The sequence below is a fragment of the Ambystoma mexicanum genome, chromosome 3p (assembly GCF_040938575.1).
Source record: "Ambystoma mexicanum isolate Mex_15411 chromosome 3p, UKY_AmexF1_1, whole genome shotgun sequence".
In the NCBI taxonomy this organism is placed as follows: Eukaryota; Metazoa; Chordata; class Amphibia; order Caudata; family Ambystomatidae; genus Ambystoma; species Ambystoma mexicanum.
Genome location: NC_090925.1, coordinates 1,177,484,569 through 1,177,504,282, shown reverse-complemented (window position 1 = coordinate 1,177,504,282; position 19,714 = coordinate 1,177,484,569).

Sequence of the window (19,714 nt, the reverse complement as noted above, 5' to 3'; positions counted from 1 at the left end):
ATGTTCTATGTTAAATGTATGTCAAGTACGCAGAATATATAACATATCTCTCAAAATCACATGATTACAGTGCATATTCTGCTTAACAACTTCATTGCCACAGTTCCACCTTCCAAAAACCTATACAATTCCCTACAAAAAAAACTTTGTTAAGGGGACGTTATGGTTAAGTTGCCCTCCCAAAGACCAGTGAAATTCACTACAAAAATAACTTTGTTGAGGGGACATTATGGTAAGTTGCCCTAACAAAATCCTGCACACTTCACTAAAAAAAACTTTCCTCCTCCCCTTTATGCTTCAAATTAAAACCGAAAAACCCCTGAAATTCGACAGTTATGGTAAACTAAGCCCCCAACCCTGCCACTACCCCTGTGCACTGCTAACACTAACACCAAGACCATGAAAGATGTAATCTCAAATGTCAATGATGACATCAATGACATCACTTGTTTAGCCCCTTTCTTTTTCTTCCCTGCAATACATATATATGTACATTCAGTAAAAAAATGTCACTAAAGGAATGTTATACTTCACAGTGCAACCAAACACCACTGCACATTCCCCCTTTATAGTAAGCTAAGCAACCATAACTCGCACCATCTACGTGCATTGCTAAGACTAACACCCAGGACATCAAAGATGACATCACAAATATCATTGATGACATAAGTTTACCCCCAACCCCAACCCTTGCTTTTTGAAATGAGCATTGAGATGAATATAGGCATCAGGGTTTTTCAGTTTCTGTCTTCTTTTACTTTTTACTTCCAGTGAGAATTGTGAGGTCCTTTCTGGGATGGTGACTTGCTCTCCAATCTGAATTTCAACTGCATATGGCAGCAGTTGTGCTGACCGAAATGCTTTCTCTGGGTCATCAAAGTCCATGGGATTACCCGCTAATCGGGACCAGGCTTTGAAGTTTATTAGGTCCAAACTAATGGCAAAGCAATTGAGAATGTCGCTGCCTAAGTAAAATGCAGCAGGGACATCTCGCACAACCCAACAATTATGGACTATGCTCTTGTTGCCTATGGAAATTTTGACCATACACCTGCTAGGCAGGAGAGGTTTGGAATTGGCTTTTTCCATGTCCATTTCCCATTTGTTTATCAGTTTAAATGTGGGAATGGCTGGATCTTCTGGGAGTTTGCGGAACATGGTTTCGCTGATGAAGCTCTTGCCGTTGTTCACACACACTCGGGCGAGAACAGAGTCCTTCCCTTCATTTAACTGAACAGGGATGAACAACTGCTCTCCAATTTTCTGAATATCAGCCAAGCTTTGAGCTGATTTCTCATCTTTTTGAACTATAGGAATGGAATTTTCTGATTGTGAATTTGTATAGAATTTCAGGGTGTTTCCTTCCAGTGTGGAATGCCACCTTAGACTGGAAGGAAGGTTGATTTTCAGAAATAGAGCGGACTCCCCATCACCAGTTTGTTGTCCTACTGCAATTACTGTCACGTCTGGGATTTGATTATTCTGGAAGTGAAATTCTATTTGGTCAGGTTTTTGTTCAACCATGTGGCATGTGCCATTTAATCTAACATGGATGACACTATGTTTCAATTTTAATGGTCGGCTAGTCTGGGTCCAGAGGACCTTGTTTGCACAATCTATGAGGGGTGACAATCTACACAGGATGTCATTCCCTAGTAAACAAGGTGTGCCCTCTGGAGTCACAACTATGACCGGGTGCTTCACCTTGTGTTGCCAAATTTTAATGTCCAAATCCGCAGTCCCCTCAACGGGAATTTCCTTCCCATCGAAGTTCTGAAGTTGTCCAGGAAGAGGAGTGAGAAGAATTTGGTATTTCTCCCCCCTTCCCGAATTCAGTTGATCAAAGGCCTTTTTTGAATGAAGGGTAGCTTGGGATCCAGTGTCCACCAGTGCCAAAATTGTACACTGCCCCTGTATTTGGACCGTGGCATAGAATCTTCCCTCCTTTTCCTCAAGGGGGCAAAGATAATGCAAATTTTTTGGACAACTGGTGGGTTAGCTTCTTTGCTTTGGACACTGATAGAGTGGTGATTTGGGCAGGATTCTGTTTGGAGTCTTGGGAATCTGGAAGAAAAAGGTGACAGCTAGATATGGGGGAAGTTTTGGGTTCCCCTGTTTCTGAGTCTGGTCCGCCCCCCCACCCCCCTTTTTGGAGGCAGTCACCAGGATGGGTTTGAACCAGGGGATTTTCGTGCTGGTCATTCTGAGTACTGATGATGGGCAGTTCTAACTCAGTCCCCACATCTACCCAGTCTGGATTTGGATCCTTTGGGACCCATTTTTCTTTGGGAGGAGTGGCCCCATCCCTAAAGGAGAAGATCCTTTTCCCAGGATCCTCTGAGGATCCCTCTCCTTCAAACTGGAATATTTGTACCTCCTCCTCAAAATGGGTCTTTTTAGGTTCTTTATTTCTCCTACCGCCCCCCCCCCCCGCCCCCTCTGCTACTTGGGTGGCAGACTGTCGGGGACAGGAGATTTTGGTTCCAGTCCCTGGGTTTCCAGGTGATTTTCACAAGTGGGGAAGGGAGCTTCCTCCAAGGCTTTACACCCACCTTCCCCTTGTGCCTCCTCCCTGGGAACCGGTGGGTTGTCGGGGTTCTTCCCCCGTCATTGCTCTGGGGCACCAGATCGTGAATTTGAGGCGTTCTGAGCCGCCATGCTCATCTAGGGGTTCTGTTGAGCCCTCAGCATGAGACCCAGATCCTGACCCATTTTCTGGACCTGGTGCTCTAGTTGGGACACCTGCTCTGGCTGGTACGGGGTCCTCATGTCTCCGCTGGGTTGATCCCGGGAAGGGTAGCTATCCCTTCTTACAAAATACCCTGGGTTAGGGAAGTTTGAGTGCCCCTCCACCCTTGGCCTCCCCTCTCCCTGATTGGGCTGTCTGGGCTCAGGAAAGTGGGGAAAGAAGGATGGGTTGTTTTGGGGGTTGAAATTTGGCGGGTACCTAGGAAAGAAATTTTGTCCGGTATTTGGGGGATTACTGCCCTCCTGGGGATAGTGAGGAGGGAAGTTCCCTGGGTTTCCTGCTGTCTCCTTTGATTCCCCCCCCTTGGGCTGGAGGAGTCCACACATAACCCAGGATGGGCCTATTACCCTTGTAGCGCGGGCTGATGTAATCAGGGGAGTTAGGGGTCCCATTTGTGGGGTTGCCTCCCTGGCTCCCTGTTTGTGATTGGCCTGAGGGCCTTCTGGGTTTGGGGTTTGGATTCTACGCGGGAAAGTTTTTAGGCCCCCCCCATCTCTAGATCTAAAATGGGGGCAACCTTCACCTCTGCTACTTTAGCAGCAGCAGGGGTGTTGGTTGTTTTGGGGCTTTTGCTACTGTTTTTGTTTTCCAACAGCTTCTGCACCTCATAGATGCGCGTTGCTTTTTCAATGACCCAGTCTAGTGATCTTTTCTCATGAAAGTCCCTCACTAGCTGGGTCATAATATACCTAGGGAGGGCATGAAAGAAGGTGTTTACAAATTCTTTACTGTCAGTGCGCACCCTTCTAGTGGTCTGCGCAAAGGCACATTTTAAATCTTGAACAAATTCTTGTGGGGCCTGGTCTTCCCCACATTAAAGTTGTAGGCTGCCTTGCGAGCCTCCTGCGGATTCCTGTGAATAGAAAAATGTTTCAGGATGACCGCCATATAGGTGGACCATCTGTAATGATTCTGATCCTCCAGCCCGCAAAGAAGCTGGAGTACTCGGGATAAATGTCCACTCTACATATTGAATACAGCTTTGGCTGTCCTTCAAATGGAAAGTTTCCATCATTTGTTCAAATAACTCGAGGTGCTCCCAAACTGAATATTTTGCATTCTTGTGATAGGGCGTGATGACGCTCCTAATCGCTTTTATTTGATTTAGGGGATCCTTGAGCAAGGCCCTCTTGACCTTGTTGCCTTTTTTATTTCGGGTCACCCTGGTCCACTCATCCTCTGACTCAGGGGCACTGCTACCAGAGGTGGCTGTCTGGTCTTCTAGCCTCTCCCGGATTCTGTGAGCTTGGGAATGGCTGGCAGAATGTGGGGGCCTAGTTTCTTGGGTCCTGTGGCGCTCAGAAGAGTCTTCTGATTCTTCTTTGCTCCCAGGATTGGCTGAGTACCCCTTCCACCGTCCTACCTGGAAAGAGGTTTTCAGGATGCCCTTAGTGGGCCTACTCTCATGGAGTTCTCCACCAAATTTTACCATCTGATCTCTGGGTGAGTTATATTTTTGAGGATCCATTTCTCTGACCCTCCCCTCATTGGTGTCTCCCTGATCAGAGAAGATGGCCATAGCACTTGGGAACCCATACATAGATGCCCTGCCATCCATTCCGGTGAGGCGCTGATATATGAGCCCCATATTTCTCATTGGGTTGAAGTCTACCATCCCGCGACCCTTGGCTCATGTGAGCCAGTGGACATGGGGTTGGCAGAGTCCATGGAACTGAAGAGATGAAAGTCTCTAGTGCCAGGGTTCCTGAGGTTATGCTCCGGCGTTTCCTTCTCCCAGCGGACCTCATCTCTCTCAGCCCCTACTCCCTATTGCCATGCAAGAATCTGACCCTTTTGCTCTTCTATTAAGGCCTTACTGGTCTCTATTAATTGTTCCTGCATGGCCACCTCTCTATGGAGCCTGTAATTTTTCTCACAGAGAGCCTCATTGTCTCTCTGTGCTTCCTGTCTACTTTTGGAGTATTGGGCCAATTCTTGCTGCAGGAGGGTCACCTCCTGAGTCTGATCCTTCCCAGCCTGATCATTCTTTGCTAGAGCATATTCCATCCTCCTGGTTTGCTCTAACAATTTTTCGTAGTCCTTTTTGAGCTCACCCAGTCCCTGCAGGGCTAGGTGACTTTCTTCCACCTTGGTTTTTAAATAGTTGGCTTCCTGGCCTAAGGCATCCCTTTCCTGAACTAGAGTACCCCTCTGTGCAGCCAGGTCGTCCCTTTGTTTTTTGAATGCACCAGCTTACTGGCTTTCTTAATCAAATTCTGTTTGATATTCCAGGTCTTTAAGAATTAATTTATTGTTTTCCTCTTTCAATTTGTCTATACGGTTCTCTAAAGTGACCATCTGTTCTGCGCATGCTCTGTTAAAGGTGAACTGCTGTTCTAGCTTTTGTTGGATCTGTAGTAGAGAGTCCAATCTTTCCTGACACTCTTTTTGCAGCGCCAGTACCTTGGTATCCTGCTCCACCTTTTTTTGCTGCAGGATATCCAGATCTCCTTTTACTTTCATCCGGTACTGTCTGGTTTCATTCTCTGATTCTTGTCTCTTTTGTAGCTTTTGCTCTGCAGAGTCCAAATCAGTTTGGGTTTTTTCTAGTGATTGTACTTGCCTTTTTGCCAAATCTAGGTTTTCGGCATATTTTTCCTGTATTTCTCCAATGTGTAGGTACAGCTATGCCGCTATTTTGGCAATTTTACATTGGTCTTCTTTTGCCCTGGGGGCCATGTACAATTCACTAAGTGCCATGTGTAATGGACCCTGATCCTGCCATATATCTAATTCTGTGGCAGTGGCTTGTTTTTTAATTTCCTGCAGCTAAACATTCTCATCCTGCTCTGTCCATTCACCCCTGACAAATAATGTGTGCAGTAGGTGTTCTTTTGCCATATTAATTTCTACTGGGGTCGCCATTCTGGAAATATTAATTTCCTTCTGGCTTACAGGAGTTATTTTATTTTTGCAAAACAGACCAAACTCCTTAGAGCGTTTCTATTGAAGGGTGTTTTTACAGTGCACCACAGCATGGTAGCCCCACAGGGTTTATGTACCCCGTCAGTTAGCACGCTGTATTAGACTGTCACAAATGGTATGTCTAATTCCGAAATCTCGTGATGAGCCCCCAATCTGTACGTGATTTCAATCCGGCACTTCACCTAAGTCAACGCCTAGCGTGTAATGCACAACTGAAATCCTTATTTATTTATTTGTGTCTAAAAGTTATTTTATTCTGAACGATGTACCACTTATATCACGCCCCTCTCTTGGAACACCTCTCCCCCCCGGTCACACTGAACCAGGAATCAGTCTGGTTTGCAAAGTTAAAATATTTATTTATATAGTTCACAATATAATCACACAATGTTTAATGGATATACAATAATCACCAATGGGGTGATGCAACAGTATGCAATCTCTTTAATCACAAGGAGTAATAATGTGCAATAACAATACAGCACAGAATTAATACTTTTGGGGGTGTGTGTTCAATCAAATGGCAATGTGGTTACTATTTCCCCTTGCACACCCCTTAACCCCTCAATATGCAATATAAAGAGATAGAAGGAGAGAGAGCAGGTATTCAGGAATGCAGAATTCAAACAAAATGTCAATCCCAATTTCCCCCCAGCAACACAAGAGAGAAACAGAATTGATTGGCAAGCTGTTGAAAATGGTTTTAAAGTTATCTGACAAATGGATTGGGTAAAACACATGTGGTTTAAATCACTGAAATGGTTTCAATTCTAATGGGAGCCGCTTTATACGGTTTCAGACAAACACTAGCAATGATTTGATAGTAAGAAGCAATGTGAAAACTTAATACTGAGGTCGGGTGCAATTGAAAGCTGTTTTACACGTGACAGAATTTTACCTAAAACAAAATTTGCGGCAAACTTGTCCGTGCGTGACAACTGTATGGATTTGGAATGTGGTTTTTGGTTCCATAGAAAGCTGAGAATGTTAGCTAGAAGTTATGGACATTTTAGTGGAGGTCGTTTTTTTTTAAATAGGCACAAAATGGAAAGCGGGAATGCACTTTGAACAGAAAAATGGAATTTCTTTAAACTAGATCATGACTAGAGAAAAAGGGAATGCCACGCACAAGTCTCCATCAATCCTGGCCAGGGACCCTTCATGTTGTGAATAATCAATTTCTTTCTGGGATTCAAATTATTTATTCACAACCCTAATGATTTATGAATTTAAATACAAATGAGACTTAACGCAAGAAAGTTTTGACAATTCAAAGTACTCCTAACAATATCAGGTTCTGAAGACAGAAATAGGATGGATTTAAATAGGGAGAGACTATGGATGGTACATATGCTAGTGACACAGTCCTATTCTATGGATACTCACTATATATGTTTGAACAGAACCGTCAGGAATTGTGGTCCGTCAAGATCAGGGATTCTGTTCAGAAATTCTGCTGGGCACACCGGACTGGGCAGCAAGGCGCTCTGGTCTTCAATGGCTCTCTGGTCACAGCACAGCACAGCACGGCAGAGCACAGCACAACTGGATTGGGTCTTTTGATTCTGGTAATAATTATTTTGCCAGGAAAGCAGTTACAGCACAGCCCGGCTGTTTCTTTTGTTCCCCTTAGGTTTCTGGGGTGAATTCTGGTTTCTGGAATTTGAAGGCTTAGCTGAAAATGGTTCAGCTATAGAATGGGCCTTTCTGCTTGCCAGGTTTCTGGAGTCTGGAGCAAGGAAGATGTCAAGTTCTCTAACAGGGTGCTCCGCCAGCAATCGGTTAGTGGGTGAATCTGTGTGTCTTTCTAAGTCCTTAGCTGCCTCTATTTATGCTTATGAAAAGGGGGTGTGTATGCTGGCTTATCCTAAGTGCGCCCTCTAGGCAGGCTATTGGCTAGAGTCTCCTCTCTCCCTTGATTGGAGGTGAAAACAGGATGTTACCATGATGATGTGGGTTTATGAGTCAGAGAATCCTCCCCTTGGCTTTTGAACATAAAATCTACTTTTAGTACAATACATATTTACAAATGTACAACCTTTATAACAATAATAGATATAGATTACATATTTTGTGGAGCAGATACTCTTCCAAGCCCCGTCGCTGTAGGATATTGGGTCTGCTTTTGACAGAATTTTTCCCTTTTTGTCAGGAAAACATGGTCCAATTTCGAAACAAATTTGCGCATTGTATAGGGGCATACGTGTGTGAAGTTTCATACGTTTGACATAAATACATTTGGTATAAAACCATAATTTCCACTTTCTGGCGCCTCTTAAAATGTGCAGCCAAGAATTAGATTCACAAGTCTGGGGTTTACATATTTTTCACAATTTTACACAGTAAATTATCAGTCTTTTTAAAAATGTGCTTTTTGTCCTTGTGAATCAAGAAATGGTTGTCTGTCCCCGTCTCCTTCCTCTTCTTGCAGCTCAGGAGCAATCTCCTCCCAGTTCCTTCAGGCAGAGGCCATTTACAGTCCTTCCTAATTAGCATCTCCTTGAGCTAGAGGAAGTCCATTGTCCCCTTCTCCACTGCAGCCCAAGTGCTCTTCCTACCCCTTAATTATCACATAGGTGTGATATTCTGGTGGAGAGAGCAGAAGGGAGGTGCCTGGCCCCTGTGGGGGAAGCTGTTGGACTGGTTTAGTTCCTTTCGGTCAGGCTTAAATTCAATGTCATTTTGTTACATTTTTCTTGGTTTAAAACAAACTTGTAATTTCAAAACCAGCAGCTAGAACACTTATTCCAAACATTAAACCATGGGTTTTAAATAGTTACAACCTAGGTTACTCTCAATAACAGGTCACTTAGATTTCAGACATTAGATTTCAGTTGTATAAGTTTACAGTTCTAATGCAGGCTTTTGAAAACAGTTATGCAGGCGGCTGAGAGTACTGCGCCCAGATTTTGACAGATCCCACAGCAGGCACTTTGGCTGTGGATGTTTTTATGACAAATTCAGCTTTTCAGGATATTGCAATTTCACACTGATTTCTTGAACTCAGTAAATTGTGACACCCAGCAAGAATATTAGATGTTCGTGGGTGTGTTGTACAGGCATTCTGCAGTTTCAGCAACCAAGAAAAGAGATTTAAATGCAAGATTTTGGATTTCTTTCAGAAAAGCTCTGCTTTTCACTTTATGCTCCATTTTTACTTGTTGGGCAGCCCAGTGACATGTTTCAGGAGTGAGGTCTCCATTCCACCACTGACAACATGCATTGTAGATTTGACAGCAGTCTTTTTGTGCTTTGTAGAGTGCCATTTTCATAGGTTTTGGCGCGCACAAGGGTTTTGTGGCCATTTTGACATTTCTGGCACCACCAGGACACAGTGATGCCGCAGGGCAGAGCATAAGTGGGTTAATACATCCCACAGCTACCAGAATTTTACTCAAGTTGTCATGTTCCAAGTGCAGGCACTTACCCACAAGACCGCAAGCACTTGTTTAGTACTGGGATTTTGTTTTCCAAGAAATATTTCACTACAGATTCCTGGGATTAAAAGGTGAGCACCTTTTCTAGTTTGCCAGCATATTTATTGGAACATTTCCTCTCTCTGGTTATTTTTCTGGTGTTCATTCCTTTTTTCAAAGTTCAATGCGATTTTGTCTTGCCTACTTTCTTCTAAGGGGAAGGTCAATTGAACTATATTTGCACATTTCACTTACTGTGCCATATTCATGGGTGCCAGATTTTGATGTTTGCTATGAAGTCAAAAGTGCCCAGGCATATGTTATTCTTTCTGCTGTTCTTTTTTTCCCTTTTCCATGCTGCTTAAATGCGGATAGTTGGAGTTGTGCAATGTATCACAACTGTCACCAAGTGACAGGCCATAAAGCAAGGGGCTTGTAGCATGCTGCTTAACCAAAGTGTGTGACCCTTGCCAAATAATGTAATCTCACTGCACATTTGCACAAAGAAATTGTGAGTTCTCAAAGCCTGCCATCTTTTATACATAGTAATACCACTGCCAAAATAGGACAAAATAGGTTTGTGATTGATGAACATCTTTGAGCGATGGTTGCATTAGAATGGATTTCAAGGGGAACATCTCAAACCTGGGCATATGTTATACTTGCAGTCGGTCATGAGAGATATTACCCTAGTTATGCACGCAATCATAAAATAGTCATAGGCGTCCCTCTGCGAGAACAAACACGGCTAAATGACCTGTTCATTGGGAAGGTACCCACTCAAGAGTCTGCAGCCACACTTTAGCTAACTTTACCTTTAACAGAAGGGAAATATCCATTTGCATATCAATCTTTGTCCCACCACCATGGGCAGTCCAGCAACAAAATGCTATGGCAATTCTCTTCTGAAATAGAGTGCCAACAGCAACCCCAGACACGTGTTTCAGCCTTGTTTGGAATCATCAGTGAGGTGGTGCTGTGACTCTCTGAGCACAGTGAGCAAAGGGTCCACATCTAGATTACCCTCAGAAACTTAGGGTGTCTAAACACAAGCCCCTTAAATAATCAAAAAATAGTCACAGGCGCCCCTCTGCGAGAACAAACACAGCTAAATGTCCTGTTCTTTTGGAAGGTATCCACTTGACAGTCTGCAGCCACACTTTAGATCACTGTACCTTACACAGAAGGGAAAAAGCCATTTGCATATCAGTTTTTCTCCAGCCCCCATGGGCAGTCTAGAACGTAAATGCTATGCCAATACTCTTATGAACAAGAATACCAACAGCATCCCCAGACAAGTGCTTCAGCCTTGTTGGGCCTCATCAGTGAGGTGGAACTGTGCCTCTCTGAGCACAGTTAGCAAGGGGTCCACGTCTGGACGGCCCTAGGAAACTTAGAGTGACTAAACCCAAGTCCCTTAAACAATCAAAAAATAGTCATAGGTGCCCCTCTGTGAGAACGAACACGGCTAAATGACCTGTTCTTTGCGAAGGTACCCACTCGAAAGTCCAAAGCCACACTTACGCTCCCTGTACCTTTCACAGAAGGGAAATATCCATCTGCATATCAGTCTTTGCCACGCCGACATGGCCAGTCCAGCACTGAAATTCTATGGCAATTCTCTTCTGACCAAGAGTACCAACAGCAACCCCAGACACATGTTTTAGCTTTGTTGGACACTGAATTTAGGGGGGAGTCTCATCAGTACCACCTGGGTGGGAGCTCTACCTTGTGATGGGTAGTTAAAACTTTATATAAACAGGAGATAGAAAGCTCTTAATCAACAGTTATCAACATTAAACACATAACTGTTCTGAAAGTGATCAATTCATAATTTATTAAATCATAAAAGTACAAGTTATAAAAAACGTCGACAATTACAAAAAACTGTATAAAAAATACAAATACTAAATAGTGACAAACACTGCCTTCTGGACTAGGCTTCGATTCTAATTGATCGGAGATCGGTCAGGCTAAAGAGGCTCAAATTAGCATCTCTTAAACACATTAATCAATAGGTTGACATATAACTGTTCTAAATGGTAAAAAAGACATAACCCATTGTCATATGCTCAACATGTTTCAGTCCTCTATGGGTTGTTAAAGGGACCTTCGTCAGGAGTAGTGTCACTGATAATTCTATTAAAATAGTTACAAGATCTACTATTAATGTAAATAACTGTAGAATATCTACAGTTGCTTGTAAAACAGTGTGGCTGTAAATTTCTTCGTACAGTAACCGTTGTAACTGGTCTGCTCTGTGGAGTATGTTGCAGAAGTAATCTTGAATATAGCAAGAAATGTCTTCTCATTCGGTTGAAATTCCCTCTAATTGTTGAGATACTTCACCTGTAGCGAGTGATAGGAGTTTCAAATGTCCTTCTTTGTAGGCTCTTAGTTAATATAAAACGGAAACTTCTGGGCATCTGTCTAGTACGCTAATATGTACAACACTCTATTAGTCGGGGATAGAGAACGGGCCGGCCTTCGGAAAACAGCCTTCTGTTACTTAATGTCCAGGTTCATTCAGGTCTCTAGTATTGCAATCCTGGGAACGAAGTCCGTTATTAAGAACGCTACCGACTCGCCGCCGAACAGTTCGCATTTGAATGCTAACTGAATCCTATCAGCTTTGTTGGGCCTCATCAGTGAGGTGGAGCTGTGCCTCTCTAGGCACAGTGAGCACAGTGTTCCACGTCTGGATGACCATAGGAGACTTAGGGTGACTAAACCCAAGTCCCTTAAACAATCAAAAAATACTCATAGGCACCCCTCTGTGAAAACGAACATGGCTAAATTACCTGTTTTTTGGGAAGGTACACACTTGAGAATCTGCAGCCACACTTTAGCTTACTGTACCTTTCACCTTTCATAGATAAAAACAAATTGTATCATGTTGCATGCCTGCAAAACTAGAAAGGAATGTGAGTGGCCAAGCCCGGGTAGGGCTGCACACATCCCGAAGGACAAACCCATGAGAGCCGGGGCTGGGGTCCTGAGCTGCCAAACAACCCAGCTCAGATTTAGGGCACTACTGCCCCCAAGGTTGATGGTCATCCTATTTGAACTGATAGATGCCCACACATGACAATCTAAATCCTTTGCAATTTGACTGATTAGTGTGGTTCTGGAGAGGCCTAGGAGAAGCCCCTGGGAGGGGTGGTTGCCAAAGAGGGGAGCCCAGAGCACAATATCCTGTGATTTGTACTACGAGGTGCAAGGGGTGAGGCCAACAAATCCAGTTCTGGAACAGGGTGTCATGGCGGGGGCGCCCATGCGTCTGGGATCGCGAGACGCACTTCTTTATTCTAGAAGGTCAATTTCACCTTGAAAGTATCCATTGATCTCATGTCCACGACCAGGTGCACATGATATGATATGATATGACATTTGTAACGTGCCTATACACAAGTGTTTCAAGGCGCCTATACACAAGTCTTTCAAGCACATCATGTGATTCAGCCAATGGGGACGATAACATTCTCCGATGCCCGCCAAGTAGACCAACAGAATCCAGGGTGGCGCAGCAGACGACCATGTGTCGGGGGCTGGGACGAATGAAATGCAGCCAATCGGTCAAAGTACTATAGAGGAAAGCCAGTATGCATATAAGGGATAGCCAATGAGTGTGGGCAATGAATACTGTATACCTTTTGTGTCATGAGTGATGACATTGTCCTTTTTAATGTGTTGTCTGCTCTGAACTAACCCAGATATCTCTGTGGCAGTTGGGTTCGACGGCACCCTCTGGCAATGTTTTCATTTTTTATACAAAATAAACCTTGCAAGGCGTGCACCAAGCATTTTCCTCAGAGGATTGTTTTATTTTGTCTGGTTGCCAGGCGGTCTGCCCTACACTACTGACCAGATAGTGATTTAAAAAATACAGTGGGCACGGCATGGCCATTGCTGAAGGCCATGGCTAGCGGTCTGGTAGTGTTTTAAAATGGACAGTGGGCACAGCCGAAGGTTAAAGGCCATTGCTAGTCACCTGGTAGTGTGCTGCCATGGCTGAAGGCCATGGCTAGTAGTCTGATAATGTTTTAAAATGGACAGTGGGCTGTGCCCACTGACCATGGCCCCATGGCTAGTGGTCTTGTAGTGTTCTAAAATATACAGTGGGTACGGCAGAATGCCATGTCTAGTGACGAGGTAGTGATTTAATAAACACAGTGTGCACGGCCGCCCATATCCAAAGGCCATAGGTAGTAGTCTGGTAGTGTTTTAAAATGGACAGTGGCCCCGGCTGAAGTCGTGGCCACTGGCCATGAGCAAAGGCCACGGCCAGTAGTGCGGAAATATCTATGTAATAACAAAAACCCTTGAAATTCAATGAAAAGACTTTAGTGAATGATCAGTTAAGGTAAGAAACGTATCGCAACAAACCCCTTGAAACTCAACGCATTGGGGGACTCAGGACCAGCTTAATTTGACGCATTCACTTTGCAAAGCCCAAGAGGAGTTATTAAAAGAGAAGGGATCCACATTGCCATATAAAAACACATTATCGGGATATAGTATTATGGGGAGATCAAGGTGAATGCGCTGAGTTAAGCCAGTCCTGAGTTCCCCAATCCATTGAATTTCAGGAATTTTGTTGGGATATGTTTCTTACCTTAACTGATCATTAACTTAAGTTTTTTATTTGAATGTACATATGTGAGTGTTGGGTTAGTGATGTGGTGGCAGAATAGGGGTGGAGGGATAGGGAAGAGGTGGGGAACGCACTATAAAAATAACAGGTCGACTTATTTTTGAAATTTTTCACAAAGTGCAGGTGTTTGAAAAGGTGTCTATGAAAATAAAGATTCCTGCCTCATGTAAATGTGAATGTTTACATTGAAAATGAAGCTTATGTGGGCGAGAGCCTTCCCTGTGCTACTCCCATGAGAGATCCTTGTTTTCGGTGATTAAATGGTAAGTTGAACCTGGTGCGGGGAATTGTCCAAATCTGGCACCTTACCTTTAACTAGCAAAAAAAGTTTTTTTTAATTTTATTTTTTTATTGATTTGGTTGAATAAAAAGCAAAAGTTATCAACCGTTCAATTTACATGATAGCAACAAGGAAAACCAATTTCAACATCAATGGGCTTAGGCCTGGCGCTCAGCTATTAAGTGAAACTGACTACATTATATTGCTTTGCTATAAATAATTCTCTCAAATGAAATGAATATGCTCTGCCAGGCTGTTCCACTACTCAATTTGATGTTCGCAAAATGTTTTGCCCAGGAACAGTTTGAAAAGAGGACCTCACAATTTATTTTCACCAAAACGCTTCTTCTGCACTGTTTTAAATTGGACAGCATTTGCATTCCATTGATCTCAAATGTACTCGTGTGGTTTTTGGGAGATGTGAAAATGTCATCTCCACCTTTCTCATCGTTTTGAAAGCAATATCTTTGTTTACATATTTCTGAGGTGAATGTTCTTGACTCTGTAAATAGACTCTGTTGACACCGCCCGCTGCATTGGACTGGAACAAAATAACTGATGAAAAAATGAAAAACCGGAGTTAGCCGGGCCATTTTTCTTAATTCAAACAAGTGAATGAATGGCAAGCCAGCCGCAGCGACTAGTAAGAATTGTAGTTTCAAAGTGCTGTGACTTCCCTTGGGACACCCTCGTCATTGTGTTTGTATTCCACCAAAACCAGTGACATGAAATGTGCATGAATAAACGGGTCGAGCCACTGGCGCTCATTAGCACGGGCTGTAAAATCCCCCTTTCTGAAGTTCCTCGTTGGAGGAATCCTAACACAGAAGGCTCAGGTGAAACCCAGCAGAATACAGCTCGGGATTAACTCAGCTGGAGTGCCTATTTCCAATTGTCAAAAGCACCACTTCAGCCGTCATAACAATCGTTATAATTATTGCTTGCAGAAGGGGTCTTATCAGATAACAGCTTTCAATTTTTTCAGGGGGGTAATTTCAACCACAGGGGCTTGTGACTTCCATTCAGTACTTTGCAGCAAGCCAGTAGAATACGAGGTCTCTGGGCAATTTACAGATTATAGGTTTTGACAACACCGGTACACGCACAAAAAAATAAAACCGTCCAATCGCCTTGACTTGGGACAAAAACATTGACGTTTGGGGATAATGGTACACGCTCGCTCCGAAGCGTAGGCGACCTGCCTTTGCCTAGCAACCACAGCCGTGCTGCTGGCTCCTCCCGGATTAATCTTTCCTTTTTTCCCTTATTTTAGACTCACTGAGCTGTGGTCAAGTCCATTGTAATGTGAGCCCTCCCTAAGATTCGATTGGATGGAGGCGGCTCCGAGAGGCCCCCTTTTCACAAGGGGGCTAATTGCTTTAGACCACCAGTGTTTTGGAGCTACAGATGTCTTCCTTAATTTGCCTAGAGAGCACAATCAGCCCCATCTGTTGCGTTTTTTTCTTTCTTTTTTTTCTCTCCTTCCTCCAAGTCGCCTTTTCCCCCCTGTCTGCAGGCCTAAATTGAAAACTCATCAGAAAGTATTACAAGAGCAGTTTGGCTGCAAGGCCGCTGCAGAGTGAAAGAGGGAGGGGAGCACTTTAATAGCCCCCCCTGCTACTTTTAAACTTAGACCGAAGCCGAGATAAAGGTGGAGGCAGCCTCCGAGGGCCGTGGGGGGGAGGGAGGAGGAAAGGGGGGAGGGGAGATGAGGGCCGCAAGGACCGATCTAAAAAGGCTGGAAACTAACGGACAGATGGGGTAATTTGAGGCAGAATATCTAATGTGTCATGGCTGAAGGGGAGAATACGCTGCACTCGTTGTGTTGTGTGTACACAGAACAAAGTATATGACTCCATTTTGTTTTATGGGTGTCTCTAATGGAAACGCTTCTGCTGACCCGTCATTGATCATGCTCTCCTCGCCACACCTGCCTACTTATGCGGAAGGCCCGCACTAAGTCACTTCCTGGATGGAATGCGACCGCGCGTGATGGAGCTGGTTATAGGAAAGGCCACGGGTGACAGAGGAGAGCAATTCGGTTATGTCACTAAATAACGAGTCTGAAGCCACCCTATTGTTAAAATAATAAAACTATTGATGTGGGAATGTCCACCCAGCCACGCGCTTTAACGCTGTCTCACTGACACAGATCAACTACCAAACCAGACCACGTCATTCCATTTACTTATTTATTTATTTTTCTTTATATTGAACTTTCATCCAAAGAGGGCAACAAAGACAATATAATAAATATGAACAATCGACGCAAAATAATATACAACAGCAAGCAAGAAGGAAATCAAAACGAGTCACTGGAAAGAAATGTGTCGTTGAGTAGGTGTTCTTTTAAATGTAACTTAAACAACGCCAACATCGATCCTATGCACACGTCTTAAGGTAGAACATTCCATATTTTTGGTGCCCACAGTTGGAAAGATTAGAAATGGGAGGAGTCAAATGGCGGATGTTGAGTGGCGCGTAACGCATACATGGAAGAGTCTAATTGCGCACCATGTTAATATATAAAAATCAGACCCGAAAGATCTCAAATCTTAGATTCATATGGAGCAATTTTAGTCGTGCAAGGTACAAAGACACATGGGGCCTCATTACACGGATGGCGGTGGACCAAGGTGCTATTCATGCCAGTAAAATACCGGCACTGCCTTGGTGGAAAGGGGAATTACCGCCCTATTCGAAGGTTGGCGGGCGGTAATTCCCCTTTCCCCCATTGCCCTTCCCCATTCCCATTTTTGCCCCATAGGGCTGTATGGGAATGGGAAAGGCGCTAATTACGGTGCCGCAAATTGCGGTACCGTAATTAGCTCCCTGGTCCCTTTGCGGGTTGGTTTTTAACACCTGCAAAAAGCAGTCGTTAAATTCTCCAACCCGCAAAGGGACCTCGTAGTAAGGCGGTAAGGGTTTACCGGTACCGGTAAAATACCGGTACCGGTAAACCCTTACCGCCTACCGTGTAATGAGGCCCATGGAAATAAAATTCCAAATCTGAATGAAAGAAGGCCTAGTAAGATTGTTGAATGATCTTCTTCCGTTCGCCCTCCTTGTCTTGTCGAGCCTAGAAACACTTGTGTAGAGGCGCATTATAAATGACTTATCATATCATATCAAATTAGAAAGAATACGGACGGAATGAAGAATAGAATGCAGCGGACGTCAATTATATTTAGCCGAGCCTAAATAGAGATAACACCAATACTTTAAATGGGCAAATGCTAAAGTTTGGATTAACAATTTAGTGAAGGAAAAACTCATAAATGACACATTTCCTGAATGTAGTACAATTGAAAATTATATGAGCGGGAAACTTACAAAATGTACCCTGGTACAAGCCAGGCCAATAGTAACCTGGCAACCACCCAGGAATCAGCGGCAGATAAACATTGAGATCAACATTGATAAAGGGAATACGAGAAGGAAGAAAACAAACAAATATCTTAGTGCTGTCCCATAAAAAGGTGATTGAAAACCAGTATTGGACTATTGGCATGAAATTGGCTCGGACACCAATGAAAACGTGGCCTGCAGTTGCATATGACAACTCATTCCTGTTGAGACAGTCCGCTTAAGTAGTAACTAATGGTTTTGGTTTTGGTTTTGCTGTGTTCACATGATCAACCCTCGATGGTATTTGATTGGTAGGGCCGGGGCATCATTGTCAGGAAAAGGGCATCCTAGCTCAGTGCCAGAACCCAACACATATGCCACTGATCTCTCGCATCCAGGAATTCTCTGTTAGCAGATTTGAAAATGTGTCTACCTTGGCAGATTCCGTGATTGGCAGGCTTCACCCACCTCTCCCTTTCCCCATCTCAGAATGGTTCGTGCACTCTGCACATTCCTTGACCCACCCCAATCCCACCACTAGGTGAATTTTAGACATCTCTGCTCCCCATCCTCCTTCTGTAATGATTCTTGGATACCCCGGTTCTAATTATCCCAAACATCCATCTGGTGTTGGCTTCCCTTTGCTCCCAATTCCTCCTTCTGGCCTTGTTCACTGCTCCTCTCGTTCCCATCCTCTGAGCTGGTTCTGGGCTTCCCTCTGCCAAGCCCAATCCTTGCTCATCAGTGGTTGTATGCTCCCTTCTATCATACCCTCTTCAGGCAGGTCTCTGTGCTATTTCAACTCCCTATAAACAGTCTAGGCTAGTTCTGGGATTTCCTTAGTGCCCCTTATTCCTGGCTGGGTTTGTGCTAATACTGCTCTGAAAAAAAAACTTGTATATCTTATTACTTAGGCAATATTGCCTGTAGCCTTGGGCAATATAGGGTTTCATGATTCTGCAAGCACAACTTATGTGCCTGTGTAAATCAAGTTGCATAAGTAGAGCTATTAGTACATAAAATCCTGTAATGCCCAGAAGCTCTCCATAATATAGCTATTGGCAAATGGCCATGGGGTGGGTGCAAGCCATCCCTCCTTTTGTTAGCCAGTGAACCTTTGGGGGAAAAAGACACTCCAACATGGCTGCCGAACGCCTGTGGCTCAGTGGGCTGGAGGCGGCAGTCTACCATTTGTGATGGTCAGAAGGGCGGTGAGTGAAGAGAGATCTCGGTTTGGCAGGGAGAAACAGGTAAGCTTGGTAACATGGAAAGGGAGAGTGAAGACAGCTGAGGTAAAGTAGGGAGGTGGGATTGGGCAGCTGGAGTGGCAGCGAGAATCCTGCAAGCCAGCAAGATTGGTGTCCCGTGATAAAGTCGGTTGCGAAAAGGTTTCCATGGGGCGACATTTCCCCCAAATTTGCACTCCAATGAAAATCAAGCACTTTCCCCAAATATTCTAGGACTGGAGTTAGAATAGTAATTCATACGCATGCTAGAATATGTGAGTGAAGGCTTTTAGGTGTGCAGGGAAGAAAATCGCCTACATGGCGACTGTTTCGCAGGGGACATTTTCACATAGAACCGAAGCATCCATAGCTAGATCTGAGATTATCATCCAGAAGTCATGGATCCTGATTGGCTCTCAGGATTCTTATATTCCTTTCAGGCTGCTAATTACCATCGTACTCTCTTCCACTAGTTAATGGAATGCATCATCATCATCATCAAAAAGACTTTATTTCAGTCAACTACCATAAAAGCAAACATAATAAAATGTACAATCATAAAAGGCCCTCTATATATACAGTCAATTAGATCACATACATATACATTCATTCAGTTCAACTCTCATGGTTAAAAAATAAAGGCTCATAAATCATTGATCACAGACCGGTAATCCTAAAATTTCAATTCAGCTTTTCTCCTTCTCCAAACCCTCGCAAAAAAATGAGATACAGCAAATACCACATCAGACAGCATAGCGCGCCTGCACAAATTCTCAGCACAGTTTAGTGTGCAGGCTCTTTAGTTGTTAAGACAAGATCTCAGGTTGCCTCAATGGATCTTACAATACCCCGGGCACAGAAACAGAAAATGTTGAAGGGTTTCCGTGGTACCTTCACAGAAAGGACAGTAAACATTCTCTGTTTTATATCACAGGTTCGTGAGAGGTGCAAATGCAAGAGTATTGAAATGAAATTTCATATGGAGGGAGCGCGCAAATGAAGATTTAAAGTCCATCAAGTAAATCTCATGATTCTAACTACTAGTTTTGTTTGCATGGTAGATCCAACCGGCTGATAAGGAAAGACAGTCGGAGGCCTTCTTCGAAAACGTCCGTT